Genomic DNA, 27,587 nt, shown 5'->3' with positions numbered 1-27,587 from the left:
CCAGGCCTCTCGCACGCACCTGTGCTTCCCAGTGGGGCAGGGCCGCGGGCAGCACGTGGGGGTGTGTGCGTATAATTCCCTAGGTATGTGCTTATTGGGCTGGGGGGGCGGGTCGTCGCATCTCTTGGTCTCCCTGTGCCTCTGTCTCTCTGGGTCTCCCTCTGGCCGAGCCAGGCATTGCATGGCCACAGGTGATGGAGAAGCTCACCCCCATGTGGCTGTGCAGGGGCTGCTCACAGCAGCCCCCTGGTCCCCACACGGTCTGGGGAGCTGTGCCCTCCTGCTGGGTTCAGAGGAGGAGGAGGGGCCATGGCTGCATCCCCTCCACACCAGCCTATGGCCTGGGGCTGGTGCCAGGGGAGTGGCGTGGACCCTGTGCCACCCAACAGCTGGGGTAAGTTGTGCAACCCCACTGCACAGGGAGGCACTAGGGCTAGGCCAGTTCAACCTGCCCCTCCCCACAACACCCTCCCCCCCACCCCCCTCCGCTCAAGGCTGGTGGCTGAAGGCCACGCTCCGATCGTCTGGGTCTGGGCATTTGTGCTCCGTCCCAGTGTGGCTCTAAACAAGCTGCAGAACCCAGCTCCCACTGGCTGCTCTGTGCAAAGTGCTAGAGAAGCTGGGGGTCACTCTGGTCCAGTGAACTGGGGAGGCCCCAGCAACAGCCACCCCCTCCCCAGCTGGGGAGCTTCGGGGGCAAGGTCCCTTGGCTACCCTGGGTCAGGAAATGTCTAATAACAAATCCACAGAAAGCAGCAGCATCGAGGGGGAGGGGGAGAAGGTGGCTTGCTGGAGAACCTCCCAGCTGTCATCCCACCTCCGGCGTGGAGCAGGGCAGCACGCAGCACTGAGGGAAGCACAGCAAGCCGGGCCGGGCTGCAGGGCTCCGGAAGGCGCTGGGAGGAGCCGCTCACCCCTGGGGCAGGGGGCTGCCAGGGGTTGGATCAGACCCTTTGCTCCGTCAGCAGAAGGGAAGGTTTTCTCCTCAAGACACCCTTGCCCCATGCCCCTCGAAGTACCAGATTTACTGTGTAACTGTCCCCATAGGGCCTGGGCCGCCTGACACAGGGGTTGAGGTGCTTCCAGGCACAGAGAGGCACCTAGTGGGACTGTCATAAGCACCCAAGCAGGTTAGGGCCTTGGCAGTCTTTGAAGCCAATGGGAGGTAGGCGCCTATCTGTGCTCAGCCGCCCTGCACTACTGGACAGGCTCTGCCAGAGGCCATGGAGCAGAATCACTCCACGCTCTGTGCTGCAGCCAGACTGCCGGCCAGTCTCCTGCCTGGGCTGCCTCCCCTGCCGGCCCACCGGTCATGGGGCACTTGGCAGCCCCGGAACCAGGTCTGAGCAAGTCTAGGGATTAGAGTGTCGCATCTTAGCCCAGGGTTAGTGCCGCAGGGGCTGAGGTGCACAGTCCTTTGAATCACCGGGGGAGCTTCCAGTCCCATCTGCTGCCGAGATCAGCCAGGTTCAGCCCAGAGCGGCTAAGCCAGGCACTGACAGGCGCATGCCCCGTGGGGACTGTGCCATGCATGGCCGCTTCCCCATTCCCAGCTCCACTTCCAAAACTTGGACCCAAGCCTGGAATCCGTTAGTTGGCAAGAGGCTAAGACACTGGCCTCCAATGCACACCACCATGGCTGGGGGGGGAGGGGGCCGTCGCAAAGAGCCGAGCAGCCTCACAGGAGAGCCCTTGGCCAGGGACTCTGCTCCCACAGCCAGATCTAGTGATGGGAGACGCCGGGTTGGAGTTACTGCTGGAAGGCAGCCCCCAGGCTTGCACTGGGGCTTAGGCCCCTTAGCGACAGAAATTATGGCTCTGGATTTATGCAGAAGGCACCTGGATGCCCCAGCGAGAAGCCCTGGCAGACACCCAGCCGCACTGCGTGGGAAGGACATGCCGGCCTGCTGGCAGCCCCGGGCTGGGAGTCACCCTTGGGGGTCCATCCCAGGGGGTTCTGCACCATGGTGTCTCTGCTGAAGGGAGCAGCTGCCGCTGGAATTCACATGGGCCGGGCGTGTTCACACAAGGGGCTGTAATCACTGAAGCTCCCCGCAGTCAGTTGCTGCCCGGCCCATGTGTGGCGCTCAGGCAGGGCAGGACTGAAGCCAGGTGAGAAGACAGAGCCAGCGTTAGCTGGCCAGAAGCAGGCTGAACCTGGCTCTGAGTTCGAGGCGTTACTCTGCCCTCGGCAGCCTCCACCACAGGGTTCAGTCCCCTGCTTCTTCAGCACCCCGGAGGCAACACAATGGACCCCAAAGGGGGAGGGAGTCGCCCAGCAAAGAAGCAACCTAATATCCTCCTAATGTAGGGCATGCAGGGCAGGCAAAGCATCGACCTTACTCCTTGTGAGCACCAAGGGGTGCTCACTGCAAGAGGGCCTGGATACAGGGGAGTCAGGGTCCAGGGGTCCCCAACACACGCAGACCCAGGGCAGGGGCTGAAACTTCTCAAGGCCCCAGTCGAGGGGCAGGGGCCTGGTTCTTACCTACTCAGTCCAGGAGGGGGGTGGGGGACCTGTTTTCTCTCCACAGAAGCTTTGGGGGAGGCTAATGCCCCCCACAGTATTTCCCCTTTCTCCCCCCCTTTCCCTCCTGCTATCAGACCCTGAGACTTGGCTTCTCTACCCTGGCAGAACGGGCCCTGGGAAGCAGCGCCCCATGGGGGCTCTCAAGAGGTGAGCAGGATGGTCTCCTGACTCTCAGTTCAGCTCTGCTCTGGCCCATCTGCACTCTCACGCCTGCCTTCCTGTTCACTCTCTGCCCCCTTTGCCCCCCAGACAGAAGGGCTGACAGGGTGGGGAGGGCTCAGTTCTCTCTGCCGGGCTCCAGGCCTACCTGGGACACTGACCCGCGCCCCTTCCAGAGAGATCCTGAGCATGGGCACAGCACGGGGACAGCCGCACGCTCTTCCCCACGCCCCTCATGGAGGAGCTCAGCTGCTCACCGCAGTGTACGCACTGCCCCCCCCACCCACCCCAAAACACACCACACAGACACCTGCAGCTTCCACTGCTGGCAGCCTGGATCCCATCCCTCAGGGGAAGGGCCCGGGGGCCGAGTCCTGCAGAGCTGACGGCGGGGTTGGGGGGCAGAGTTACTCAGAGCCCACGAGGAGCCGAGCAGGCACCTCATGCTTTCCAAAACACAAGCCCAGATTTGCAGAGCTCCGAGCAAGCGGAGGATGTGAGGGGAATGTCTCCCTGACAACGTGTGTGTCAGCCTCATGACTGATCCCCCCGCACAGAGCCTGCCCTGAACCAAACCCAGCAGCACCAGCGCCTGGCTGTGCAGGACTCCACCTCCGCTCCCAGCCTGGCTCCGGACTGCAGGCAGCTCGGGGCTCCCCCTCTAAGTAACACACTCCTGTAATCGTTGCTCCTGGGACAGTCCTGTGCAGCCAACAGGGATGCGCAGGGGGTTGGACTAGATGGCCTCCTGAGGTCCCTTCCAACCCTGATAGTCTATGATTCTATGATGAGCCGCAGCTGAACTGCTCCTGCAAAGCCAGGCACTGATCTCAGACACTGGCTTGCGAGTGACCCTCAACAGCCTGGGAGACTGCAGTGTCTGATGCTGCAGCATGCTGAGTTCCCCCGGGTGTGCTCCAAGCCCCCCTGCTCCCAGGGATCTGTGCAGAACAGCCCACCACCCTGTGCACTCAGTTCTTAGCCACGGTGTACAGACTGGGAAGCTGAGGCCCAGCCAGCCTTGCTCCTGGCCCCAAAGGAGTTGGTATCACAACGAGGTGGAACTCAAGTGTTCCTGATTGCCACAGGACCATGCTGCTCCCCACACAGGTTTCCCAAATCAAACCGCTTTTACCTTTCAGCACAAGACGTCCCCAGAGCCACAAGGAAAGGGACAAGCAACATGCGGTGGCTCCAGGCCCCCTGAGGAGAATGTGCAAACCCTCCAGCCGGACGCTGTGCTTGGCCAGGCTGGGGAAGCAGCTCACAGTCCTAGGGCCTTGTCCCACTTACCCAGGCCCCTGCAGCTTGCTGCCCCAGCTCATTCAGCTCATTCTGTACCAAATGACTGGAAGATAGTTAATGTAATGCCAATTTTTAAAAAGGGGTCCAGAGGTGATCCCAGCAATTACAAGCCTGACTTCAGTACTGGGCAAACTGGTTGAAACTATAATAAAGAACAAAATTGTCAGACACATACATGAACATAATTTGTTGGAGAAGAGTCAACATGGTTTTTGTAAACAGAAATCAAGCCTCACCAATCTACCAGAATTCTTTGAGGGGGTCAACAAGTATGTGGACATAGAGAATCCAGTGGATATAGTGTACTTAGATTTTCAGAAAGCCTTTGACAAGGTCCCTCACCAAAGGCTCTTAAGCAAGGCTACCAGGGAAGGTCCCCTTATGGATTGGTAACTGGTTAAAAGATAGGAAACAAAGGGTACAAATAAATGGTCAGTTTTCAGAATGGAGAAAGGTAAATAGTGGTGTCCCCCAGGGGTCTGTATTGGGACCAATCCTATTCAACATATTCATAAATGATCTGGAAAAAGGAGTAAACAGTGAGTGGCAAAATATGCAGATGATACAAAACTACTCAAGATAGCTAAGTCCCAGGCAGACTGCGAAGAGCTACAAAAGGATCTCTCAAAACTGTGTGATTGGGCAAGAAAATGGCAGATGAAATTCAATGTTGATAAATGCAAAGTAATGCCCATTGGAAAACATAATCCCAACTATACATATACAATGATGGGGTCTAAATTAGCTGTTACCACTCAAGAAAGAGATCTGGGAGTCCTTGTGGAGAGTTCTCTGAAAACATCCACTCAATGTGCAGCAGCAGTCATAAAAGAGAACAGAACGTTGGGAATCATTAGGAAAGGGATAGATAATAAGAGAGAAAATATCAGACCTCTATATAAATCCATGGTACGCCCACATCTTGAATACTGCGTGCAGATCGGGTTGCCCCCATCTCAAAAAAGATATATTGGAATTGGAAAAGGTTCAGAAAAGGGCAACAAAAATGATTAGGGGTATGGAACGCCTGCCATCTGAGGAGAGATTAATATGACTGGGACTTTTCATCTTGGAAAAGAGATGACTAAGGGGGGATATGATAGAGGTCTATAAAATCATGACTGGTGTGGATAAAGTAAATAAGGAAGTGTTATTTACTCCTTCTCATAACACAATAAGTAGGGGTCACCCAATGAAATTAATAGGCAGCAGGTTTAAAACAAACAAAATGAAGTATTTTTTCACACAGTTCAGTCAACCCATGGAACTCCTTGCCAGAGGATGTTGTGAAGGCCAAGACTATAACAGGGTTCAAAAAACTACTAGATAAGTTCATGGAGGATAGGTCCATCAATGGCTTTTAGCCAGGATGGGCAAGGATGGTGTCCCTAGCCTCTTGTTTGCCAGAAGCTGGGAATGGGCGACAGGGGATAGATCACTTAATGATTACCTGTTCTGTTCATTCCCTCTGGGGCACCTGGCACTGGCCACTGTTGGAAGACAGGATACTGGGCTAGATGGACCTTTGGTCTGACCCAGTATGGCCGTTCTGATGTTCTGTTCTCCCTGTGGGTTTCTGCGCAGCACTTCCCTTCTCAGAGCCACACAGGCCCTGGTGCCCCCGCTCGGCCTTTCTTTGTCACATCCCTCCATTTCCGCCCTTGCCCCGCTCCATCATGAGCTCCTGGCTAGAGGGATGTTGGGGCCTCTCAGGGTTCTGGGTCTGGTTCCCTGACATCTTCTCACCTGGCCCCCCAGCCCCTGCAGCAGGGTCTCCCGCCAGGTCCATACAGGGCAGCCAGCAAATGCTCTCTGAGTGCCTCCTGCCTCTATGTAAGTGACAATCTCAGTCCTGTACTCTCGCCTTTCTCCTGGGCTCAGGTTTGGTATGGTTCAGTTCGGCCTCGCGTGGGCTTCCCATCTAGGCTCAGGGTGACTGTGTGTCCCTGGGGCCCTGGCTGCAGCAGGTCGCTGTGTTTATGCAGCATGCGGGGGGCTCTTAGGCGTCCGGTCCCCACACCTTGGAGGATGGGATTGGGAGGGCAGGGGAGGGCAGGCTGGCCTTTAGCGTGGGGACCCCCCGCCGTGCAAGCTCTCCTGCATTCCTGCCCTTCCCACTCCTCTCCTCATGTCAGCACTGGATGACGTTCTGCCATCACCAGATCCAGTCTGGAGGGGACTGCTCCACACCCCCCTTGGGTCCAAGTGCCTTTGTCTGCAGCCTCACCCCGCCCAGGGGTGCTGTGTATGTGAAGTCAGCGCCTCAGGCCGGGGAGCTCACAAGGGGTGTAGGAGAGACCAGCGTGGCCACCGAAGGAGTCATGTTCCTTAGCAACCCATTTCCAGCAGGGCGTGTGGGAGCTGCTGATGCTGGAGCGCTCTGTGTGCTCTGCACAGACAGCCCCCTATTGTATTCAGCCTCCCAGCGTCTGATGAGCTACAAGTTTCACTGCAGAGGAAAGATGAAATCGCGGCTCAATTAACTCCTGCCTCCCTGGCATGGAACCAGCTGGCCAAGCCCTGCGGAGCAAACCGGCGGTTAGCCCCTGCCCCTGGTATGACGAAGGGCAGGGGGAGGACCCTGCACATCTTCAGTGATGCAGATCCTGGCGTGAAGGAAAGGGGGATCGCTGACATAGAATCATAGAATCATAGAATATAAGGGTTGGAAGGGACCCCAGAAGGTCATCTAGTCCAACCCCCTGCTCGAAGCAGGACCAATTCCCAGTTAAATCATCCCAGCCAGGGCTTTGTGCATCATGTGCAATGTCTGCCATGCAGCTGGGAGCGGGCGTCCCCATGCACGCAGACAGATACGTTAGCTCTGCTGGGCCATGAACAATGCAAGATCTCAGTAGTGCCTGACCCGTGGGGGACATCCATGAGACAGGAACTCGGGTAACCCTCCTCCAGGCGAGTTGATGGGGGCCTCTTCCACTCCATTGCTCTGAAAGCTCATTAGTAATCACTGCCCCTTTTTGGGGACTCAGGGATGCCAGGCCTGGAAAACAGAGAGCTGTGTGCGCTACCCCTGGGGCATCCTGAACAGCCTTTAGTCCTTTATTTGCACCTAGAAACAGGGAAGAGAGCAACGTGTCCGGCCCAATGTCACAAAGGGTTGTGTGGCTGGGACCCGGGTGCCATGCCCATTAACCAGGCAAAATTAGGAGATATTTTTAAATATAACAACTTGGGAGGTTCTGTTTCTTTGCTTTCGACTTTCAAAGCCCTTAGGGGGTCAGGTGTTTCCAGCCATGTGGGCTAGCGAGTTCCTTTGTTTTATGAAAGTCGAGAGTCTTCTGGAATCCCCTGACTCCAGGAGCTTGGGCTTTAAATGAAACCTCAGTGATTTAGTTGGGGATTGGTCCTGCTCTGGGCAGGGGGTTGGACTAGATGACCTCCAGAGGTCCCTTCCAACTCTGATATTCTATGATTCTATGATTCTAAATACTGTGAGGTTTGCAATAAAATTGCAAGTGTTGGCCATGCTGAGCTGTTTAGCTCAGGCCCATTGCTAGTGTGTAGCTGTTCCAAGAGCAAACACATAGAAATGCTTTCTCAGCCCACACACAGGCTGTCTCTCCAGTTGCTCTCTCCTTTGTGTGTGTTGTATTTTCTATTATTTATGGTAGAAGATCAGTGCAGTATTGATCCCCTGTTGTGCTATTAATCCAGGGCTCCCTCCTGGGTCTCCGCCATCTGCTTGTTCCAACATTCTGAGGTCCATCCAGCGTGGCTTTGTCAGCCCAGGCTTGGATGCAGATAGAATTGCCCATGCTTCCCCCAGTGCTGGTGATGAAGTGGCAGTCGTACTCAGGGTCTCTCCCTTTGAAGACCTTCCTCACTGACTTCTCTGGGAGTGACCCATGCAGCCTCATGTCACCCGGGAGGAGCAGTGCGTGCCCCTGTGAGCACTGCTGGCCTTGCTTCAGGGAAAGCTGCTCAGTGAGTTACAGGAAGCAAAACTAACCAGAGCGTAGCCCCTGCCGAGGAGACTGGCCCCTGCCAAGGAGCGTAGGGAGTGGCTGGAGGTAGCAGCGGGCACTTGCCCAGTAAGGCTGGTGAGATTGTTCTCCCTGAGGTATGGTGCCTCCCGGAGCGCCCCCGTGGGCAGTGAGGCGCCGCATTGCCCCAGCACAGGCCAGAGCCTCCGAGGGAGGCAGTATGGCCTGGTGAGTAGAGCACCAGACGGGGACTCAGGAGAATGGGGCTTTGTGCCCTGCTCGGCCACTGCTCTGCTGGGTGACTTTTGGCAAGTCCCTGCCCCTGCTGTGCCTCCGTTTTCCCATCGGTAACATGGGGCTAATGACACTCACCTCTCTGTGTGGCGCTCTGATGAAGAGGGCGCTCTCAGAGCTTGGGATGAGATGCTAGAGCCGCTGACTGCCCGACTGCAGAGGCATTCCTGCAAATTCCCAGCGCAGGCTGGGCCCCGGGCAGTGCGGAATGGCTCCTCCTCCCAGTCCCTGCACGGTTTGCGAAGAGCCGCAGCATAGACATGCCCTGTGTGAGCAGAGCTCCCCGAGCGTGGCCTGAGAAGAGCCCTCCATGCCCACAACCTCCTGTGCCAGGAGGAGCTGAAAGGCCAGATGAATGGGAACCAGTCGGCATGGGGGCTGGGCAAACAGGGAACCCAGTTTCTCTAGCCATGCCCCCTTCCCCAGCTGCACCCCTCTATGGGGCTGCAAGGGAGTTCCCCCCCGGGGAATCCAGCTGCTGGGGAACCCTTACTGCAGGACTTCTTTGGGCAGCGATGCTGTACAGGGGCAGGATGGAAACAGAGAGCCAGGCCATCGGCAGTACATAGTACCTGGTTCCCATTATTCACCTAACACTGAACATAACTCTGATGAACAGAGACCCAACCCTGCAAAGCGGAGCTAACGGTAGTCTCCCTCCTCAGATCACTGTGACTACACACAGGCATCTCTACTCAGCAATAATCTCCCCCACATTCTCGGCATCACTGGGGACACGCTGCTTTTCTCGTACAGTGTAGAGAATCAGCTCTTAATTTGCAGGGAATTTTGAACAGATTCAGCTCAATAAAGCAGTTAATGAATGCGGCTGTTATTTAAGGAATATTTGATTGACTTTTGTTAAGATTCATGTTCCCTTAGTAACTAAAAAAATCTCTCTCTGTGAGGTAAGTCAATTGCTTAATAGGGACAGAATTCAGTTACAAAGGAAACCGATTGTTGTCAACATTCCGCAACACTGAAGGGATATTTTGGAGGAGTAGAAACATGAATTAAATGTTCAGTTGGAGAATGGAGAGTTATTGAAAAAAACTACCAAATTGGCTATACCAAGGTACGCTCAATATGGCAAGCCATGGATGGACAGACAAACATGAACTGCAATGTTCACTCCGAGTTCTCTGCAGCCCTCCTACAGCTCTCTGCCCTGTCACCGCATCTCCCCGTGCTGTGGGGAGGGTCACAAGATCTGTAGGGCAATCCAGCTGAGCTGGGAACAAGCCCAGAACTGGGGCACTTGAGGAGCGGCCCAGTGCACTGGCAGGACCTCCCCAGCTCCCCCCCTCCCAACCACCACCAGACCTTCTCTCGCAGACAGGGTTTCCGTGAGGTCTGAGGAAGGAAGGCTGATAGCTCAGGCTAAACCCGCCTTCCTGCTCACAGCAGAGATTTGGGCCCAGCGGTGCCCACACAGGACAGTCCTGGAGTCAGGGGCCAAATAGAGCCACAGGGCAGCACACCGGAGCCCTCCCCACCTGACGATGGCCTGAGGCCATGCCCGGTGCCCCCAACACGCAACTCTCATGGGCTGCCCAGACACCTGTCCACCAAGCCACCCCCTGGGCACAGATAAGGGTGATAGGGGCTGTGCATGCAGGGGAATGCCTGCAGGTTTGTGGGGCGCTTTTCCTCATTCCTGGACCACACAGCTCACTGGGAGATCACGTGGGGGGGGCATTTTGGCAAAAGAGCAGGTTTCCCAGTCCTGCCACCCCCTCAGCCAGAGCTGACTGGAGGTTTGGCCCTGGGGCGACAGGGACAAACAGCCCTGGAGATCTCTGGGAGCAGCTTTTGGCCCAGTCTCTAGCCCCACACTCAGTGAGCTCCACACTCAGGGCCTGATCCTGTGGGGGCTTTGGCTACGTGGAGGTCTATAGAGCAGAATCTCCCAGCCCACACACTAAGAGTCCCCAGCGGCTGGGTTTAGGTCTAGCTTCAAATTCCTTTCACCCTCATAGCTTTACTGATAAATCTTTGCAATTCACCAGCCATTGGGACCAGGAGCCAGTACATTTACATGGGCATGCATCAATAATGTCCAAAGTGGAATATGTCTGAATATGGAAAAGCAGCTCTGATAACAGTCACTAGCCAGAGCAACGTGCGTTACTCCTACCCTTACATTAACAATCCTCATTTGACAAGTTGCTGGAAACAAATGTCTCAGTGTTTCGAACCTCATGATTTACAGGGGAATCGTCACCCTGAAGAATATACATCCAAAATGCTTTACATCAACTGTCAATTGCAGCAAGATGATATGACATGGTTTGTGCTTTCCTTAGCTGGTTGTCTTAGACAACAGTTCCAGCCACATGCTGAATGGGGTCCTGGAGGCCAGCTAGAGAGACGCTGTAACCCACAGGAGATCTCAGCTGAACGAGTCTCTTGTATCCTGGCCATGGAGTGTTGTGAGATTATTGCTCCTTGGGGAGATCTTTCTGAATCATCCTGTGTCTCTGATAGCTGGGATCATCCTGTGTCCAACTGACTGGTTAAAAATGACTGTTCTGTCCCCAAGAATAGCCATCCAGCGAAGCGATTTAATGCTAGGCATTGTCAAGGTGCTGGTGTTCAGAGTCAGGGCATGACCCTGCCGACGCCTCCTCTGCGTCAGCTGGAATTTAAGGGCACTCAATTCTCGCAGGTTCAGGCCCTGCATGCCCATGGTTGTTAACATCTGGTCTCTTGTTGTATTGTGTCTCTCTACTGAGAGCCTCGGTGTGGTTGCAAATGTCACCGTCATAGGAAACAAACCCCTGCTCAGAACGCAGGGAAACACAGGCTCATGTCTAGCAGGCGAGTTCTTGGGGCAGAAAATGCTAAATAGAAAGGTGGAAAGGTTTGCTTCAAGCCGCAGCAGGCAAGCCCTCTCCCATGCACACCCCCAAAACTGAGTCCACTTGCTCCGCCTCTCTGCCTGTGCAAGGTTCTCCTGCCCAGAGCTGCAGCTGGCTTGTGCGTTTCTGGGAACAAATGAATGAATCCCAGTGGGTTACTGGGTGACTGCCAGTGTAAATAAGCCCCTGCCATGCCAGCATCACAGCAAATTAGGGGCATCAAAGTAGGGGCATTGCCAGCAGATCGAGGGACGTGATCGTTCCCCTCTATTCGACATTGGTGAGGCCTCATCTGGAGTACTGTGTCCAGTTTTGGGCCCCACACTACAAGAAGGATGTGGAAAAATTGGAAAGAGTCCAGCGGAGGGCAACAAAAATGATTAGGGGACTGGAACACATGACTTATGGGGAGAGGCTGAGGGAACTGGGATTGTTTAGTCTGCGGAAGAGAAGAGTGATGGGGGATTTGATAGCTGCTTTCAACTACATGAAAGGGGGTTCCAAAGAGGATGGATCTAGACTGTTCTCAGTGGTGGCAGATGACAGAACAAGGAGTAATGGTCTCAAGTTGCAGTGGGGGAGGTCTAGGTTGGATATTAGGAAAAACTTTTTCACGACGAGGGTGGTGAAACACTGGAATGCGTTACCTAGGGAGGTGGTGGAATCTCCTTCCTTAGATATTTTTAAGGTCAGGCTTGACAAAGCCCTGGCTGGGATGATTTCGTTGGGGATTGGTCCTGCTTTGAGCAGGGGGTTGGACTAAATACCTCCTGAGGTCCCTTCCAACCCTGATATTCTATGATTCTATGAAACTGAGAGAGTAATGGAAAACACACAGTATACGCCATAGCTGAGAGACAAATAGTTATTGAACTACATAGAAAGCTCTATTGCACCCCAATGGGCATTTCGTTCATTTCACTTTTGCAGTGGGGGCTCACTGCCACAAGATAGTCCTACACCCCAGGCCAGCCCTGCCCCAGCGGAGGGGAGGTGGCAATCACAGTTTGCAGGTGTAACCCTCCCTCTCATGCACAGTCCCACCTAGGGGGGAGGGGCTGGAGATGCCATCTTTTGGAGGAGGTTTAGTTGCTGCCTTTAGTAACAACTGCGTGTGGTTCCAGCTGGAGATGACCCTCTGCTTCACTCGCTGTCTGAACGCTGTCTAGTCTTACTCTGCACCAGGGCACAGTTGCCAGGGTTCACCCAGAGGTGCTGGCAGTTCAGTGGTGGGTGAGGTAAATGGCATCCCTAGTGGAAGTCCAATTTGCAAAATATGCCCCCACATTTTTGCCTTCATGTCTGTGCTGTGGGTGCAGCCACAGTGCACGTGTCTCTGGTACCTGGTAGTGGGTGCCAATCAGCTCTGGGAGGCCCTGTGCTGCGTGGAGGGGCCCAATCCTTGGGCAGACGGCCATTTGGCCAAAGCAGAACTGACTACCCCTTCTCAGAGCACCTGACCAGTCGGGAAAGCCTCACTGCTCACCGGCTGGTGCCACCCTGGCCTGCATCAGGCATCCTCATTTACACCAGAGCCAAACCAGAGCTGCCTGGGGTAGGACGCTGCCACTCAGACCCACGGCATTTCACACTCACTTTGCACTAGTTCAAACACCAGCCCATGGTGCTGGCCAGGGGAGAATTGGACCCTGCCCCCAGCCCCCTGCTCTGAACACTCCTGCTCCCACCTCTGCCCCTGGACACTGTGCTCCGTGGCCTTCTCCACCCTGCTGCCAGCGCCAGCCTCTAGTGATCCTGCCTGGGCCTCCTCGGACCCCAGAGATCAAAGGTCACTTTGTGGGTCCCTGGCCCACAGACTGCCCCTCTCCCTGGGTCCCCAGTCCCCTCTGCTGCCTCCAGCCCCATCTGCCCGCAGCCCTTCTGGCCTCTCTGACACAGTGTCTCCTCCGAGTTTCCCTTTTGCCTGCGGCACACAAGGGCATGTCTAACCCACGGCAGGAGGGGGCAGGAGGCAGGGCGGGGGTGGGAGCGCTCTGCTGCACTGCCATCATACGCGGTCTCTTGCGTCACTGGCTGCCTCTCTGAGCTCCAGGTGGGACTGGCCCAGAGAGGCCTGCAGTCCCTTGACAGGGAGGGCTGGTTTCCTGGATGATGGTGCCGTGCCCCGTCTCACTCAGGACCAGGTGAGGCTTCTACCCAAGAGAGGAGGGAAAATCCCCTGGTCTGTGAGACCCCAGCTCGCACCGGCCAGGCAGCAGCCACGCTCAGAAGTCAGCCCACATGGCCCCGGGTGCTGGCACCATCCTGTCGTCCCCATGCACACGGCTAGTGCCAGGGACATGCAGGCAGCAGCTCCTCGGCCCCAGCCCTAGACGCAGAGCTCTGCCCCGTTCTGCCCTGCAGGCTGCAGCTCTATGGGCATCCTCACAAGAGAACCCCTGAGCCCGCCCGACGCCCCCAGGCCTGACATCGCAAGGCAGGGACCCCTCGCAAGGAACTTCCCATGCTGCACCCTGCCCTGAAACGCCGTCCCGCCCTCCCCTGAAAACACAGGTACCTGCCTGGCACTGGGGGGCCAGCCCCTCAGGCCCAGCGACTCCCGGCTGCACCGCCTGCCATCTCGGGGGAAGGAGCCGAGTCTCTCCTGGAGAGGGAGGCAGCTGCTCGTTGCTCGCTCTGGAGCAGGTTCCTATGGCGATGCAGAATCAATTACAGTAAAAGGTGGAGCGCGGCAGTCGGAGCCAAGACAACTCCTCATTGGCAGCCGGGTAACCCAGCCCGGCAGGGGCGTGCGGAGCTGCTGGGGCCAGCCTGGGCCTGGCCCTGCTCCGCGGGGCCACTCGGCTCACTCTCCCGCCACTTGGGGGGCAGCTCACAAACCCTGCCAATGGGCCACTTCTTTGTCTGCACCTCCCACTCGCCATAGGGCTGCGCCGTGCTCGTGGGCCACATGGGCACTGCCTTCTCCTCTCCCCTGTTTGCTGACCCCATGCTCCTTGGGTGGGACGGAGCCCAGTGCCCCAAGGGTCGGGCTCAGGGCTCTCATTCGTACAGCACAGAGGCAGCAACATGCCAAGCCCCATACGCACACTGCGCCCCCCCCCTGCCCCCGGGGGGAGCTCCGTCTCCCCACCCTGCCCCCGAGGAGCCACTTGTCTGTCTGTCCGCCGTGTTGTGGGTGCTACTTTGCTGGTAACCACACCAGGCCCCCGCCCAGGCCACTGGGCAGCCCTCAGCCGGTGCGAGAGGGGAGAGTCAGCCGGAGCGGGCAGCAGGGTGTAGCAGCCAACCTGGCCAGGCTGACTGGGCTGTGTCTGCAGCATTGCCACCTTCAGGGCTCCACGTGCTCCGGCCCCCGTCCCCTCCCAGCCCAGGCCCCGGGGTCCCTGTGAGCTTCTGCTTCTGCTGCACCCCCGGCACAGCCCGGCTCCACCTCGGCCGGGCAGCCCATAGCTGCGTGTGCCCCTCGTTTCACAGGCTCCTGGGAGAGTCCAGCAGGCAGACACAAGGCCTGGGAAAGCTGCCTGGCCTCAGCAAACCCCCGAGGAGCTTGGTCCTTGAGCCTGGCACCAAACCCGAAAGCAAGGCAATCTGAGTGGACGTGACACCAGCTCTCCTGCATGCCCAGGGTGGGCGGCTGGGGGCTCCCTGCTTCCTACACTGCTGGTGTGAGCACCCCACGACACTGCCCTGAATCTGGGCCAAAGTCCGGGGGATTCAGAGCCAGGCCCCTGAGCCGGTCCTGGGGTTGGGGCTGATGTCTGAGCACAGTTCAGGGCGGAGGTCTAGGGCTGGGTTAAGCTGCAGCCAGGGACAGGGGGATGAGAGAATGTATATCTGAAGGGTGTAAACCCCAGGGATGGAGGGGAGTGACTCTGGGGGACAGAAGGGATTGTACCTGGGAGCCAGGGGGACAAGTGAGGCAGGTTGTCAGCGAGACGGCTTGGCTGGGGCTGCATTTCTGGAGGGATGTGATGGGAGCTGGGCATTTTAAATTTAGCCTGAGCACAGCACTAGAAACAGACTGACAGGGTTGGGCTGTCCTGACCAGGGATTGGCCTGATGAACTGATCTCTACAGACCTGGAGGGGAAAAGCTCTGTGCCCTACTCCCCTGAGTCTGCCAGCCACACACCTGCCCAGTTCAGAGGGTGTCCTGCATGTTCTCGACCCAATTCCCAAACCAGGAGCTAGAGATTGCACAAAAAAGCAGGTTCACCAGCCCCATCAGAAAGAGATGCAGCAAGCAATGCACGGCCTCAGGATACACCCATTGCACTGCAGTGCTCACTAGGAAGGCTAGCACTTGCTGGGGCGGTGCAGACACCCGGCAGCGTCCCTGAGGACGGGCTGAGCAGCCACAGGAACTGGAATGGCCTTTGTGCACATTTCACCCAGCCTTAGCATTCCGCCTGGCCTGCCTCTGTTGTTGCTTCTGTTGAGTAGCAGGATTTTGCATGTGCAGGGCCAGGGGTGCTGGCACAATGTGTATAGTGGGGGTGCTGAGAGCCACTGAACCAAACTGTAAACTCTGTATGTGACGGAAACTACTCCAAGCCAGGAGGTGTGGCTGCACCCCCAGCACCCCTAGTTCCAGCACCTCTGTGCAGGGCCCTGGACAGCTTTAGGCATCCTGACCTACACGAGGGCACCGAGGGGAAGACCTCAGGTCTCCATGTGCTCACAGGACTTTTGTGAAGTGGATTATTAAGGGGCACATCTGAGCTGTCTAGCTTTGTGCTGGTGCTGCTGTGAAAACTCTGACATGCTCTGAACAAAGGACACTCTTGGTGTAAAGTTTATAACGGTTCCTTCTTGTTACTATTTTCATAGGGCGGAAGATGGCCCCCTTTGGGAGGCCCTGCCCATTCAGTGTTTTGGCATGACCAGTCCTTGCGACCTGGCGATGAGTGCTGAGTGACAGCTCGCCATCTGAACAGCAACTCAAGTGATCTCAAGTGAAATGGCCTTTCAGGACAAATAACCTTGGATGTCGACTTTTCATGTTGCTTTCTAAGTTGCCGTATGGAAGAAGAAGCCGAATATTTTTATTCAGCTTTAGAAAATTCCATTATAAAATATTCACCCTGAAAAAATTAATAATATAGATAAAACCAGCCTACTTTACAAATGTTCCAAGCAGTAAGGACAGCGTCAGGGCAGCATAATTACAACCGAAAGTATTTAAAGTCCTTGCACTGTTCAATACTCCTCAGCATGATGCCCATCCCACAATAAGGTGATTCATCATAAATATATGGAAATTTCTTGAAAGATCCATCTTATCTGTTAATTGAAATGATGTTCTTGAAAGGGACCCATGCAATATGTTCTTGGGTTCATTAGTGCAGTCTGTGGTGACACACCAGGCGTGCTAATGGCTTCCTTACAAAATGAATAACAAGACCTTAATAATCATCTGCCTGGGGAGATATGAACAGCTGGATATGGCTTCAGGAATGCAGGAATGGCCAGACCTTGCCTATAGAATCATAGAATCTCAGGGTTCGAAGGGACCTCTGGAGGCCATCTAGTCCAACCCCCTCCTCAAAGCAGGACCAATCCCCAACGAAATCATCCCAGCCAGGGCTTTGTCAAGCCTGACCTTAAAAATATCTAAGGAAGGAGATTCCACCACCTCCCCAGGTAACGCATTCCAGTGTTTCACCACCCTCCTAGTGAAAAAGTTTTCCTAATATCCAACCTAAACCTCCCCCACTGCAACTTGAGACCATTACTCCTTGTTCTGTCATCTGCTACCACTCAGAACAGTCTAGATCCATCCTCTTTGGAACCCCCTTTCAGGTAGTTGAAAGCAGCTATCAAATCCCCCCTCATTCTTCTCTTCTGCAGACTAAACAATCCCAGTTCCCTCAGCCTCTCCTCATAAGTCATGTGTTCCAGTCCCCTAATCATTTTTGTTGCCCTCCACTGGACTCTTTCCAATTTTTCCACATCCTTCTTGTAGTGTGGGGCCCAAAACTGGACACAGTACTCCAGATGAGGCCTCACCAATGTCCAATAGAGGGGAACGATCACGTCCCTCGATCTGCTGGCAATGCCCCTACTTATACATCCCAAAATGCCATTGGTCTTCTTGGCAACAAGGGCACACTGTTGACTCATATCCATATTCTCGTCTACTGTAACCCCTAGGTCCTTTTCTGCCGAACTGCTGCCGAGCCATTCGGTCCCTAGTCTATAGCGGTGCATGGGATTCTTCCCTCCTAAGTGCAGGACTCTGCACTTGTCCTTGTTGAATCTCATCAGATTTCTTTTGGCCCAATCCTCTCATTTGTCTAGGGCCCTCTGTATCCTATCCCTACCCTCCAGCGTATCTACCTCTCCTCCCAGTTTAGTGTCATCTGCAAACTTGCTGAGGGTGCAATGCAATCCACACCATCCTCCAGATCATTTATGACGATATTGAACAAAACCAGCCCCACGACCGACCCTTGGGGCACTCTACTTGATACCGGCTGCCAACTAGACATGGAGCCATTGATCACTACCCGTTGAGCCCGACAACCTAGCCAACTTTCTATCCACCTTATCGTCCATTCATCCAGCCCATACTTCTTTAACTTGCTGGCAAGAATACTGTGGGAGATGGTGACAAAAGCTTTGCTAAAGTCAAGGAACAACGCGTCCACTGCTCTCCCCTCATCCACAGAGCCAGTTATCTCATCATAAAAGGCAATTAGATTAGTCAGCCATGACTTGCCCTTGGTGAATCCATGCTGACTGTTCCTGATCACTTTCCTCTCCTCTAAGTCTAATGTCTTCTGCAGTTTCCACAGTATGCATCCGATGAAGTGAGCTGTAGCTCACGAAAGCTCATGCTCAAATAAATTGGTTAGTCTCTAAGGTGCCACAAGTACTCCTTTTCTTTTTGCGAATACAGACTAACACGGCTGTTACTCTGAAACCTCTCCTCTAAGTGCTTCAGAATTGATTCCTTGAGGACCTGCTCCATGATTTTTCCAGGGACTGAGGTGAGGCTGACTGGCCTGTAGTTCCCAGGATCCTCCTTCTTCCCTTTTTTAAAGATGGGCACTACGTTAGCCTTTTTCCAGTCGTCCAGGACTTCCCCTGATCACCATGAGTTTTCAAAGATAATGGCCAATGGCTCTGCAATCACATCCGCCAACTCCTTTAGCACTCTCGGATGCAGCGCATCCGGCCCCATGGACTTGTGCTCGTCCAACTTTTCTAAATAGTCCCGAACCACTTCTTTCTCCACAGAGGGCTGGTCACCTCCTCCCCATGCTGTGCTGCCCAGTGCAGTAGTCTTGGAGCTGACCTTGTTCGTGAAGACAGAGGCAAAAAAAGCATTGAGTACATTAGCTTTTTCCACATCCTCTGTCACTAGGCTGCCTCCCTCATTCAGTAAGGGGCCCACACTTTCTTCTTGTTGCTAACATACCTGAGGAAACCCTTCTTGTTACTCTTAACATCTCTTGCTAGCTGCACCTCCAGATGTGATTTGGCCTCCTGATTTCACTCCTGCATGCCCAAGCAATACATATGCCTCTGCTTACACTCTTAGAATCTGGAGGTTGCAATATGGAAATATATGCCAGGAGTCCTTATCCTGCACAGCCAATAGGAGAACTCCTGTGAGTAAAGACCCTGGCACTGGTGTGTGCCGGGCTGGGCTTGTTTCTGCAAAGCCCTTAGGGGACGCTTGCCCATCCCCAAAAAAGAGCCCTCTCTGAGGCAGAGTGTGGCAGCCCTTTCCCAAGAGTCCAGTTCAGCCATACCTAGATATGGTATCTTTACAGAAAGCTGCCCCAGAGAAGGAGTAGCCACCTACCTAGCTAAAATAACCCCTGGCAAGGTAGCATCCCCTATCCCAGGCTGCACAGAGATCAACCATCTGCATCTGAGCTGCCCTCCTAATCTGGCATTTTTATACATGAATCAGCTGTGTCTCCCCAAGCCCCCCAGCTGCCTCCCCCTGGTTAGGGGTAGAGGTGACTGAGTCAGTCCTACAGCCAGGCTTTGCCCCTGTTTGTGAGCAGATGGCATTACGTGGAGGCACAGAGATGTCCATATGCACTCAACAGCCAGGGCTCTGCAAGCTCGCCACCACCTGCTCCCCTCACGTGGCTCAGTAGCTGGCCATCGTCACAGGTGCAGCAGGGGCTCAGGCAATGTCTCCATCGCTGGCATCACAGAGCCTTGTCATACATGAACTGAGGTGGCCTCCACTCCAGCTTCCTGATGCCCTGAATTACTAATCTCCCCTCCACTCCACCGGCCTGGACACCAGGATATTGGCTGCAAGATAACAATCCGTTTCCCAGCATGCAGACTGATGGCTGGAAGAAGCTCTTTCTTGCTCCAGCCTATCCCCTGGGCAGGGTCCGGCAGCCCGGCTCCATCGTGGGGATTATGGCTGCATTTCAATGAGTTCAGTTGAACACTGCTTGTGATGTCATCTGATCTCTGTTGATGAGGTTGTTTGTGCTGAGGATTCTCCAGGAGTGACGATGTGGGAACCATTTGTCCCTTGCGTCCCCTGGGGCAGCACAAAAACCAGGTGATGATTTTCTACAGCAGCAATTACAGCTGCCTCTGCCGTGCCAGCCGGGCAGCGCGCACTGGAGGTGGGTGAAGTTCTAAGGACTTGGTAGTTGCTCACCCATGCCAGGCTGACCAAGGCAGGCCCAGAGAACGCGGTCCTCTCTCTGCATTTGCACGGTCGCTGTCCCCACAGAGGTGGCGGAGGGTGCTTGTGCCGCAGAAGGAGCTGCGCGGAGCTGTGGGGGTCCGGTTTGGGTGGGAGGCTTGTCCAGGCCTTGGCCGGGACCTGGCTGGGCTTGGAATGAGCGCCCGCTGGAGCGGCGACATCAGAACTCGGTTTGTGCTCCCAGCAGCACAGGCCGGAGTCGCTGTTCCAGCCCCGTGACTGAGCCGGGGCTCTGGGAGGTTCTGCTGCAGCCCTGCCCTGGCCCTCGGTTCGGCTGGATTTCTCGTCCCACCCGCAGCCCATTTCGCCCTTTGGCTGAGTGCAGGGATAGCGGGTTTCACGCCGGGGGGGCCTGCGAGTCACCGGGAGGGGCTCGGGCACCGCGCCCCATCTCAGACAGGGGGGCGATTAGGCACTGCTCTGAATGGGTGCCATTTTGTGCTGCAGCTAGTCAGGGATGCAGAATAGCCCACAGGCAGCTTTGGGGAGGCTGCAGTAAGAGCCAGCCCCCCACAGCAGGCAGAATCCCGGATGCACAGAGCCACCTTGGCCCAGAGCCACCTCCGCAGGCTGCACCTTCTGCTCTGAGCCTCCTGTGAGGAGCGGCACCGGCCCAGCCCGGGTGGGTGAGGGTGAATTTCTGGATCTGGATTATAACCCAACGCCAGCCCCTGCTCCAGCCACCCTGATGTAACAGCCCGAAGTGGATCAAGTTACGATAACCCCCTCAGACCTGCCCCCCAAACAGCCTCTGCCCCACAATTACCCACCCCCAGGAATGTGCCTGAAGAGTGGGACTATTCTGGGCAATCATTCACTCCCAATGCAATGGAGAGGGCAGTGCCAGCCCCCCACCCCACAGGGCTCTGCAAAAGGGGGGCCCTGGGTTTTTTGTGTGAAAATTCCTGCTGTGCTTTTTGCCATTCAGATCCAGATGCTGCAGCACCTCCAGGTGTCCCCCACCTGCCCCTTTGCCCCTGACATTTGGCAGGCAGGGTCTTTGTCATGCTGAAGTACAGCCCCATGCAAACACTGCGGGGTTCGCTGCCTCTTGGCAGGGCCCCGTCCTGGGTTCGATTTTCTCATGGAAATGCTCTGCTGGGTGCACAAGCCCCGGGGGGTGGAGAGGGGGGCATGGGGCCTCTCCCCAGGCTACTGCCAGCTGAGCCCAGGGCATAAGTGCAACAGAGAGACCCCATTTGCCATTAAAAAATCCATGGACCTTTCTGAGGAAATGAACAATGGGGCCACATTGGGACCTCCACACCAATGGGGCTGAGTTGGGCTTCAGGACAAAGCCCCTCTGGGATTCGGACATTGTTCACACCCCTGGCTTTTCACGTCTTGCCCCGCTCTAGTCTCCAGGCTGTTGGGATTTTGCCTGGGGACAGCCCTGCAGGGTCTGAGGTGCTCTATGAAATGAAGGCAGTCTGGAGTACTGTGTCCAGTTTTAGGCCCCACACTGTGAGCTGTAGCTCATGAAAGCTCATGCTCAAATAAATTTGTTAGTCTCTAAGGTGCCACAAGTCCTCCTTTTCTTTTTGCGAATACAGACTAACACGGCTGCTACTCTGAAACCTGACTCTACAAGAAGGATGTGGAAGAATTGGAAAAAGTCCAGCGGAGGGCAACAAAAATTATTAGGGGGCTGGAGCACATGACTTACGAGGAGAGGCTGAGGGAACTGGAATTATTTAGTCTATAGAAGAGAAGAGTGGGGGAGGGGGGATTTGATAGCTGCTTTCAACGACCTGAAAGGGGGATCCAAAGATGATGGATCTAGACTGTTCTGAGTGGTAGAAGAGGACAGAACAAGGAGTAATGGTCTCAAGTTGCAGTGGGGGAGGTTTAGGTTGGATATTAGGAAAAACTTTTTCACTAGGAGGGTGGTGAAACACTGGAATGCGTTACCTAGGGAGGTGGTGGAATCTCCTTCCCTAGAAGTTTTTAAGGTCAGCCTTGACAAAGCCCTGGCTGGGATGATTTAGTTAGGGATTGGTCCTGCTTTGAGCAGGGGGTTGGACTAGATGTCCTCCTGAGGTCCCTTCCGACCCTGATCGTCTATGATTCTACGAAGGCAAGTGGAGACGGTATCCCTGTGGTCCCAGAGCTCCGTGCAGCGCATGCAGGGCCTGGGCAGGGCACTGGGGAAATGGCTGACACCAACCTGGGCCCGGGGTAGTTAGAGCAGGCGAGGGGCTACACTGGCACAATGTCTCCGTTGAGCTTGGCATGATGGAGCTCTGCCCCCGACACCAGCCTGCTCCAAAGCACCCAGCAAGGCAAGGTGGAGACAAACTTTAAATAACCCTCCACGGCCACCCAAGCCAGAGCAGAGCACCAGGCCTGTGCCCCAACAGCAGCGTCAAACCCAGACACGTCTAGGCCAAGCCGCCTGGAGCCGTGACCACACGCAGGCCCTTTGGCACGTGTCCCAGAAGTGATGCCCGCCATGGTACAGGGCTGTCAGCCCTCACCAGCCCCTTGTCTAATCTGAGCCAAACTGGCCAGGGAGATTCCAGCTGGGGCTAGGGCCCTGCCTGGCAGCTGGCAGGGAGAGCAGTTTGGCTGGGTTAAAGAGAGGGGCGCTCTCAGGCTTAGCATGGGAATAGCATCCGTCTCTCCTGGGGAGTGACACCTGGCTGCCTGGCGCCCGGACGGGGAGACAGCCGAGTGCCGGGCGCCAGAAATGGCCAGGGATGTGCGCATGTGGCTGCACTTCAGGAAGCAGCACAAATTTGTGCAGAGTTCGGCACATGCCAAGCCAGCACATGCTGCAAAGAGCCAAACCCCCCCCTCTCGACAGGGGACAACGCAAAGCTCAGCTTTACAATCCCATCCCCGAGCCAGGGAGCCGGTCATTCCACTGAACGCAGAGCTACCCACAACCTGTTGCAAAACTGAAGCGCAGTGACCTTGTTCCGAGGACCTGACTCCAGACCCGGTGCTTGCAGGGCTCACAGGGGTACCAGGGTTGGATCCAACTTCATCTGGTTTCCTGTGAAGTACCATGCCAAGGAGGGGCAGAAAGGGGCAGAGGGGCTTACAGCTGTTAGCACCAAGCAGCCTGTTGATTTGGGCCAGGGGTTTTTGCAGCACCATCCGGAACCACCGGGCATGCTTCCCTCACCCATCCACATGCTAAGATGGCAGCGGGAACTTGTTCACCCGCAGCTGCCTCGTGAGGGGTTAGACTGAAATCCCACTGCAGGTCGAGCATCCCCAGCTCCCACCCCCCGTCCAAACTGTCTTTCCTGCGCTTGCTTAGAAAGCAAACTCTACAGAGCCTGGCAGGCGGCACAGCTGAGGATATGCCGCGCTTTGGGGTTGGTCCATGACTCTGCCCTGCCCCCTCCAGGCTGGCGTGCTCCAGCCCAGGCAGTACATCAGAACCTGTTTGCCTCCTTTGCAATAGGTGTCTCCAGGGCAGGTGAAGCTGGAAGACAGCCCAGGAGCCATCCCAGTGCCAGTGAGAGCAGCATTCAGGCTCTCTATCAAGCATTCTTACAACTACAATACCCACCTGCAGAAGTGAAGAAACAGATTGATAGAGCCAGAAGAGTTCCCAGAAGTCACCTACTACAGGACAGGCCTAACAAAGAAAATAACAGAACGCCACTAGCCATCACCTTCAGCCCCCAACTAAAACCCCTCCAACACATTATTAAGGATCTACAACCTATCCTGAAGGATGACCCAACACTCTCACAGATATTGGGAGACAGGCCAGCCCTTGCTTACAGACAGCCCCCCAACCTGAAGCAAATACTCACCAGCCACCACACACCACACAACAGAACCACTAACCCAGGAACCTATCCTTGCAACAAAGCCCATTGCCAACTTTGTCCACATATCTATTCAGGGGACACCATCAAAGGGCCTAATAACATCAGCCACACGATCAGAGGCTCGTTCACCTGCACATCCACCAATGTGATATATGCCATCATGTGCCAGCAATGCCCCTCTGCCATGTACATTGGTCAAACTGGACAGTCTCTACGTAAAAGAGTAAATGGACACAAATCAGATGTCAAGAATTATAACATTCATAAACCAGTCAGAGAACACTTCAATCTCTCTGGTCACGCAATTACAGACATGAAAGTTGCAATATTACAATAGAAAAACTTCAAAACCAGACTCCAGCGAGAGACTGTTGAATTGGAATTCATTTGCAAATTGGATACAATTAACTTAGGCTTGGATAGAGACTGGGAGTGGCTAAGTCATTATGCAAGGTAACCTATTTCCCCTTGTTTTTTCCTCCCCCCCGACGTTCTTGTTAAACCCTGGATTTGTGCTGGAAATGGCCCACCTTGATTATCATACACATTATAAGGAGAGTGATCACTTTAGATAAGCTATTACCATCAGGAGAGTGGGGTGGGGGGAGAGAAAACCTTTTGTAGCGGTAAACACCCATTTTTTCATGGTTTGTGTGTATAAAAAGATCTGTACTTTCCACTGAATCCATCCGATGAAGTGAGCTGTAGCTCACGAAAGCTTATGCTCAGATAAATTGGTTAGTCTCTAAGGTGCCACAAGTCCTCCTTTTCTTTTTGCGAATACAGACTAACACGGCTGTTACTCTGAAACCATTCAGTGCAGTGTGTACCTAGCAGCCCTCGAGTTGCACCAAGCAGTCCCCGCTGTTGAGTCGCACACGTCTGAGGTTCAGCCCTGGGCACCTGCCTGCCCCTCTCTCAGTGACAAAGCACGGCAGGCACAGAAGACAGGCAGGAGCCACAGAACAGTCTAGCCTGCTTCCAGGCACTGGCATTGAAAGGTCGGGCAGCAGCCAGAAGGCACAGCTCTGACATCCACAGTGGGCAGAGGCCTGGCATGGCCCTGACCCCTACATTCACTACTTCCCTTCATACACACAAGCTACCCACTGACCCGTGGGCCATGGTCCTGTGCCTCACACTGGGCCAAATCCTGCTCTCTGTTATACCGGGGTGTTACTCTGGCCTTACACCAACATGTGCCCATCCAGAGTCGTGCTGCATTATGGCCCAGGGGTTGCAGTTGGGATCTCCTGGCCCTGTTGCTAGGGTGTTGCCGAGAGGGTTCAGTCAGTAGCTGTGCCCAGTGGGCTTGTTACCTACCTGTATTGTGGTAGGGCTGGGAGCCGAGGTCTGGTCCAGGACCCCTTGGTGCTCGGTGCTGTACAAACAGGGGCTAAAAGACCACTCCTGCCTCACAGATTAGCTCAGCGTGAATGGCGGTTTCGAGTCTCACCCTTCCTCTTTCACCTGAACCTTCTCCTTTTGCCCTGAGGTTCAGGGTGAGCTCCGGCTGCAGGGGGCCTTCCCAGGGAATTGGTTTTACTCTTCCAGACTGAAATTCCCCTCCTTGGCTTTCCTTTAACAGCCTCCTTACCTTAGCTGCCCTAACCTCTCAGGGGGTTGCAAACTGGACAGATTCCTTCCTGCCGTGGGTTTCACCCAGTGCAGCAACCCGAGCTGGAGCAGCCTGATTCAGGACACAACTTCCACGAGGTGTGAAGCAGACTTTCTGGCGTTCACAAGCAGCGACGCGCTGATTTAATACTGCCCAGGCTCCCCACACAGCTCCAGCCCCAGCGCAGCCCAGGCTCTAGATTCCAGTCATTGCACCAGAGAGACAGCAAGCCGTTTGTTCTGCCTGACCTGTAAAGAGCTGGCCAATTAAATCAGGCTCTCAGCAGCCAGCCTTTGTATTAGCTCAGCACTCACCAGAGCACTTTGTATCAGAAAAAGGGGAGTGTTTCCTTCATTAAAAATCTGTGTACCTACGTGCCGGTAACTGTGTCGTCCATTGCTTGCCACCCTGGGGCTCATCAGGGAATGTACTCCACACACCAAATAACCAGTGTCAGTCAGGTGTCTTGTAAGAATGACATAGGACAGGAAAAGTTTCAACATGTACCAGTCTTGGGAGGCCATCTCCTGCGGCATGTTACATCATTGATGCTGGAATGAGGGGTGCTGCGGGGGCTACTGCACCCCCTGGCTTGAAGCATTTCCATTATATAAAGGGTTTACAGTTTGGTTCAATGGCTCTTAGCACCTCCACTATAAAAATTGTTCCAATGCCCCTGTGTTACATCCGCCTTACCCAGAATCTCCCAGAAGCTCCCAATGTTACACCCCTAAAGCCATTTTTATACCTAGTTATTTACCAGTGCAAGGCACAGTGCGTGTCAGGTAAAACTAGAGTTAACCAATCCGCTTTCTGCTTTGCTTTGCTGGTACCACAGCATCCTCCTTCTCTCTTTGTTCTGAACACCTGTGTCCTAGGGAACGAGGGGTGTGAATCATAGAATCATAGAAGATTAGGGTTGGAAGGGACCCCAGAAGGTCATCTAGTCCAACCCCCTGCTCAAAGCAGGACCAACCCCAACTAAATCATCCCAGCCAGGGCTTTGTCAAGCCTGACCTTAAAAACCTCAAAGGAAGGAGATTCCACCACCTCCCTAGGTAACCCATTCCAGTGCCTTCAGTGAAGGCACTTCCTAGGTTTGTAGGTGGGCAGAACTATCTGATGTCTTGTCCTCTTTCTTTGGGACACTCCAGTACATGCCTGTGAGAATAACTCCCTACCCATGGGTGGCCGGTATAATAGGCAAAGCCTTCCCTGGTGCTGCCACCGACCTGCTGCCGGACACCTAGGCCACAGTGGTCCCGGCCCTTCCCTAAGACTCCCACCGCCTCCTCCACTCCACGCACCCCCGTCCTCACTGCTCACCATGTCCCTCCTCCTCGGGCACTGGGGTCAGCGGCTCAGTGGGGGGTGGGTCCATCGGGGTGGGAGGAGCTGGCACTAGGGCCAGCAGCCCAGCCTGGCGCTGGGGGAGGCTGGCGGCTCGGCCCTACTCTGGTGGGGGGGGGGCGGTGGCTTGGCCTGGTATCCAGTGGGGCAGGGGGGCCGGTGGCAGCGGCTCTGCCCAATGTGGCTGAGGCCAACGGGCGGGGTGTGGCCAGCAGCCTTGCCTCCCCAAAGCCAGGGTTCGCCCGCTGCCCATGTCCCCTACCTGTTGCTATGGTAAAACACTCATCTGTCCTGATCCTGATAACTCTCCTATCTACTTAAGCCAATGCTTACTTCAGCTAATGCAAGGTGTTATGGGATCCTTAGCATGCGAGAACAGGATTACAGCAAAGGTAGAGGCCAAATTAGGCTGTATAGCTGCCATACTATGTGTGCTTATGCTGTTTGTGCTTAATGTGTACTAATGAATATACGGTGCAGGGAATACCTATTATTATTATGAGATAGATAGATAGATAGATAGATGGGGTGGATGGGGATAGATAGATAGATATGCCAGCCAGCATATATTAGTCCACACTATGAAATGCAATAAATCTGCAAATGGGATCTAAGCACTTTTTTCTTAGTGCTGACAAAGGGATATTGTAAAATACTGCAGTGATCGCACTGGATAAAATCCCATGGCAGGGAACATTTTCTCCTTTGAAGACAGTTATTGGAAATGCACATTTGGATGCTTTAGCTCAAAGCAGGAGCACTCACTCATGGCTGGGTTAAAATAATTCTTTCTTCATGCAGTTTTCACTGATTAAAGATTTTAATTTATCTGCCAATGGCAATAAACTTACCGAAAATTAACTTCTGACTTATTGGGAGATTGGATTACATCATGTGCTGCAGAGCAGAGCTGGGAATGCTTCTAGTCTCTCAAAGGGCTTCTTGATCTGAAGGCAGCAGGCTGAACTGCTGTTGGAGCCCAGCTGATGCTGTGTTAGTGAAATGCCAAGAAGAGTTAATCAAGTTCTAGCGTGTAAATTTCACAGCTAAATCACCTCCCCACAAACAGCAGCTGAGCTC

At 54.7% G+C, this 27,587-nt stretch overlaps 1 protein-coding gene across 4 annotated transcripts in view; it reads right to left on the bottom strand.

The window, feature by feature from the left end:
* Positions 1-27,587, bottom strand: part of CTXN1 (cortexin 1) — an 89,935-nt gene that overhangs the window by 16,390 nt on the left and 45,958 nt on the right. The window contains exon 1 of one of the 4 annotated variants that reach the window (XM_075123150.1): positions 27,359-27,464. The exons of 1 other annotated variant lie outside the window; for it this stretch is intronic. The gene's annotated coding sequence lies outside the window, so the exon portion shown is untranslated. Of the gene's footprint in view, positions 1-13,611; positions 13,742-27,358; positions 27,465-27,587 lie in introns of those variants that run through there. 2 more of the 4 variants (XM_048831168.2, XM_075123149.1) reach the window with 2 other exon arrangements.

This window comes from Caretta caretta, chromosome 25, assembly GCF_965140235.1.
Source record: "Caretta caretta isolate rCarCar2 chromosome 25, rCarCar1.hap1, whole genome shotgun sequence".
Taxonomy (NCBI): domain Eukaryota; kingdom Metazoa; phylum Chordata; order Testudines; family Cheloniidae; genus Caretta; species Caretta caretta.
Note: the sequence above shows the minus strand (reverse complement) of the source record. Positions and strands in the feature narration are given on the sequence as shown.